The sequence below is a fragment of the Myotis davidii genome, unplaced genomic scaffold, assembly GCF_000327345.1.
Source record: "Myotis davidii unplaced genomic scaffold, ASM32734v1 scaffold1444, whole genome shotgun sequence".
NCBI lineage: Eukaryota > Metazoa > Chordata > Mammalia > Chiroptera > Vespertilionidae > Myotis > Myotis davidii.
In genome coordinates, this window is record NW_006294593.1 from 92,222 (window position 1) to 97,436 (window position 5,215).

Consider the following 5,215-nt stretch of genomic DNA (forward strand, 5'->3'; position numbering starts at 1 on the left):
CCACACACATCTACTACCTCCACCTCACCCCCACAGGCGGCGTACCCTCACAATATTCCTGCATCAGCAGTGCCCAAGTGTTCCCCAGCCTGGTGAAGGCGCAAGGTTCAGTGAGCTGGGCCCAAGAGCAAACGGGAGACTACAGGACGAGGCCAATGTGTACGGAAGGCAGAATTCACGCAACAGGGAGGCTAAAGGCCTTCAGGGCCTGGCCCTCCTTGACACAACAGCTACCCTGACAGGGAAGGTTCTGCCTGGGGCCAGGACTGCTGCTTCTCCTGGACAGGTGGGGAGACTCGAAAGGTCATGTCAGCGAAGGCTGTCTTGATGGAGCTCAGGCCTGAAACAGGCCCAGGCCCAGACCCTCAACCCACCTGCAGCTGGTCTGACAGGCAGGTCAACAGGCACCAGCCATCTCCTCTCTGGCCACACACAGTTCCAGGGGACTGACCGACCATCTGTCTTGGGAGGAGAGCACCTGTCCCGGGATGGGCCCACGTGACAATGTGCCAACCTTTTCCTCTGGGCGGACGCTGGTCACGCACACTGACACTGTGGTCCCTATAGGTCTGGAGGTCGCCTCCTCGCCAGGTGGGCCGAAGACAGAAGAGAGGAGAGCAAGAGAGCAAGGGGAACCTGATGTCCCAAGAGAAGGGACACATGAAATGCTGTAGGCTCCTACCCCAAAGCAGGGACAGGGCCAGCCCAGCACAGCCCGGCTAGCTGTCACCAAAGAGACGGAGACAATCAGGCGGTGGGACCGGAGGCCCATTCTGCACACATGTATCCCCGCCAGGGGAACCATACACTTTGACTGAGGCCCAATGGAGAGGACCCTCGGACCCTGCCTGTTGGCTTTCATTTGCACTCAACCCCAGAAGCACGGGGATGAACCAACACGGAACTGCGGTGGGCGCTGCAGGGTGCCTGTGGGAAAACGCAGCGGCAAGGTGGGTGCCCTCATGGTGAGGGGCTTCTGTGTTCCTGGGGAGGAACTCTTATTTACAGAGGCATGGCCAGGGCTACAAGGAACGGGAGGGGAGACAGGAAACGGCCTACGTGTGCATACATGCATGCACACTCACAACACACATGTGTGCAGTGACTGCTACATTGGTATTCATGAACGAACGGATGGATTAAGATGAGCAAGAATGAACACTTGCACCAATGGATGCACTGGACAAATGACTGACAGCATGAATGAATAAAGGGCGGATTGGTGGTGGTGTGATCCCCGTAGAGTGCACACACACTGCCAAAAGTGAACTCCCAGGAGGGGTCTACTGAACAGATGGCCCTTGCCTAGGTCTTCTGACTGTGGAGGTGGAACCACTGGTGTCTCTGCCAGGTCTGTGGACCGCACCGCCACCCGCCCCCTTTCCACTTGGGCGCCCAAGGTTGGAGTGACCACCTGAAATCCCTGGAGGTGGGCAGGGGCCGGACGACTGAGCCCTGGAACCTGACCCAGGGGCCCCAAGGAGAGCAGAAGAGAGGCCAGGGGGCCAGGAGAAGAGGGGAAGTCCAGATCCCGGTGTCCAGGGCCAGCTGTGTGCCCAGGTCCCTTGTGTCTGGAGCGCTTGGATGGATGAGGTCTGGCTGGTCGGACAAGATCTCTGCTAGCTGTTTAGGGGGACAGGAAGGTCCAGAGAGATGTAGAGAGGGATCCCAGATGTGAGAATTGCTTTGGTGACCTTTACAGGCCCCTTTTTCCTGGCAACAAGCCCAAAGGCAGAGACTTGGGCTCGCCAACACCCCTGGACAGGCAATGGGGCTGCTTGGGCTTGGAAGGCTTCTGGCGCCTCCCTGGGCCTTTTTTGATACAAAAAGGGCAGAGGGAGGCCAGGTTCATGGGGACAGAAGAATCTGTGGAGCCACAGTACCATCCAGTGGAATCCTTTTCCAGCTGCACCGGCAGCACAGGGCCCCTGTGCCTGGGGATCCGCTGGGAAATGCCTGTGGTGGGCTGGGTCTAGAGACCACAGAGCATTGTGGGGCGGGTCTGGGTGGCCGGCACACCTGCACAGTGGCCAAGGAAGCCACAGGGTGGGCTCTGGAAACAGCGGTACTGCCCAGCTGAGTGCCCATGGCTCTAGGACTGAGAGGCATGGCCTCGGCGGCAGCCATGTTCTCAGCTCAGCAGCTCCAGCTCCTACTGGGGCCTGTGCCCCTGAGGGCGGGCTCTGCCTGTGGAAGCCAGGTCCACCCGTGGGCTCCCTGCAGGGAGTGCCCTCTGGAGGCCTGGGACCCGACCACCAGAGATGGGGAAAGGGCATGATGCGGCAGCCCGGTGAGGGACAGCCTCTTCCTGAACCCCTGGAGCTTTTGCCCTGCGCTTGCATGTGTGCTCACGAGGGTGCTTGTCCCAGACAAGGCAGAGTCCAGCAGGAGCAGGGCAGGTTAGAGTGAAGAGGTGTGTGTGTGGCATCCTTGGGCTCGCGCCTAAAAGGGATCCTGCGTCCCAGGACACACAGTGTCCAACACGGGCCCTTCCTGTTCCATGGGACAGAGAGTGCCCACGCCCACTGGGCACTTTGTGCATACCCTTGGATCAGGTCACAGGGGACTAGGATGCCTATGTGGAGAGGACATCATCCTCTGGATTGAGGTGACAGAGATCAGTTTCCCTCACTTCCCCTCCAGAATGCCCCGTGCCTAAGCGCTCCACGCACCGCCCCCCTAGGAAGACACCCCTCCTCCAAGGGCGCCCATGGACATACACACACAGGCTCCTACGCTCAGCAGGATCTTGATGTACAATGGTGTGCCCTGACTAGAGGGTCAGGCTGAGACCAATTGGGGCTGAGGTCCAATCAGAATCTCCAGCTCGGCACCTGGCTGTAGGACTTGGCACATGACACTCGCATGGACCTCAGGAAGGACTCAGAGCACTTGAAGGGGCACCTGTACCAAACCCACAAGACAGGCCAATGTCTTTCTGGCAGCTTTCTCTAACCCCGCCCAGACATGGCGGCCGCCATGGTCCCCAGTCTTGGCTTCTATGGGGGACAGGGGACTGAGAGCCCTATGCCTTGTGGTCAGAAGCCCATCTCTACAGCTTCCTTGGCCCGGCCAGCAACTGGCCAACCTGTTCACCTCCGGGACCTGGACCCATAGTCCCTGTGCATGTCTTCACGCCCCTGTCAGTCTCCTTGGCTGCAAAGGATCTTGCAGGGTTCGCGAGGAGCAAAGCGAGACCACTTGATGGCAGTATGGTACCGCTGATGTGAATCTCGCCTTTTCCTGGCACCATCCCCTTGTACTCCCTCCGCCCTTCGCTACCAGAAAAAAAGATACACAGGTATCACATCTGAACCATGGGGCAGGGCTCACCCAATTGGCCCCTCTGAGGGTGACTGGGAAGAGTACACACACTGCCAAGTGAACTTTCCTTGAATGGGCTACTGAACAAATGAATGTCTGGGAGACCTTGTGACTCAGCTGTCTGTGGGTTCATTGGATTTCGTGCTGCACGCGATTATTAAAGTGCTGTGCCAGGGTTGGCCTGAAACCCTTGGATGTGGGCAGGGGCTGGCCCCTTGAGCCCTTAAAACTGACCCAGGCCTCCTGAGAGCAGAAGACAGGCCAGGGTGCCAGGAGAACAGAGGACCTCCAGATCCCTCTGCCCAGAGAGAGCCGTGACTCCATGTCACATGGGACTGGAGCGTTCAGGCAAGTTCTGGGAAGACCCCTGAGGATACCCAGAGAAGACCCCTGAAGATACCGTTCACTAGTGGGCAGAGAGGACAAGGTGCCGGCTCCTTGGGTGGGAGAACTTGGTGGCCCAGAGAGATGAGGAGAGGGATGCGAGATGCCAGAATGGCTTTGGTGGCCTTTCCAGGCCTCTTCCTGCTGGGGACAAGACCCCAAATGCTCCCCAACACCCCCAGACAAGCAAAGGGGCAGGGTAGACTTGTAAGGCTCTGGCGCCTCCTTGCCCCTTTTTTGATGCACAAAGGGCAGAGGGAGAGGCCAGGCTTGTGGGTTTGGAGGGTTCTTTGGAGCTGCAGTGCCATCATGTTCACAGCTCAGCAGCTCCAGCTCCTAGCCTGGCCTTTCGGTCTGTGGCACAGCAATGCCATTCAGTGGATTTGTTTTTTATTGGGGCCTGCAGCACAGGGCCTTTTCGCCTGGGGATGCCATGGGGCAGATCTGTGGTTGGCAGGCGGGTTGGTTCTTGGGTGTATTTTGTGGAGAGTTCAAGGCTGAATACATCTTGAGGAACATGAGGACACATCACCTTCTCCTGACAGAGCATACACCTGTGAACCGCTAGAGTACTTCAAATACCTATTTTTATTTTCAGAAACCAGAATGCCTTTAACATGCCAAATATGTGTGAGTAGTCTCCTTCGTCAATTACCCATTTATTACTTCACCCTGGCCAGCAAGAACAGTGCCTGCCAATTGGCCAATCTCACTGCTGATACTTTACAATTCAATATCACCTGCTGGCTTAGTTTCTAATCTTGCAGCTGGGGATATATAAAACCTTTATCTCTCTGGAATTGTGGAATACTTCCTAGTGATCTACCTCAACACACTTTTCTAATGCATGGAGTACCTCACTTCTTCCAACCTAAAGAAATGTCAAACAACACTGATGGATCTTCTTGCTCACCCCTTCACCCAAAACTCTAGCCAGACACTCACAGGCACACTCTTCTCTTACCTGGCTAATTACTAAATTTTGGCTTCCCTTTGCTGTGCCCATATATCCTCATACTACTATTAATATTTGGACGCATAGTACTTAATTTATTAAAACAATTCATTCTCGTATAGCATCCATACAGCTATAAATGGTACTGTCTGAAGGACGCCAAGCCCTCACTCTTACTGAACAAACTTGTTATTTTGGGCCCTTAGACAGCCATCGGCAGCAATCTTCGTCAGCAAGGAACAAGTATGGGAGCTAACAATTTCTTGGAAGGCACCTTAGAGCAGCAGTCCCCAACCTTTAGGACCTCATGGGTCACCAGTGGTCTGCAGACCAGCGGCTGGTGATCGCTGCCTTAGAGCAAGCATGTCAAACTCGTGGCCCACATGCCGCATGCGGCACACAATGAGTATTTTTGCAGCCCAGCCAATATAACGGTATATAAGAAACATTTTAATAAAAATTTCATAAATTAATTTTTACAATCCTGTTATATATAATTATTAATAATGAACTACAATGTTCGCTAATGACTGATTACTCTAATGCTGTTGC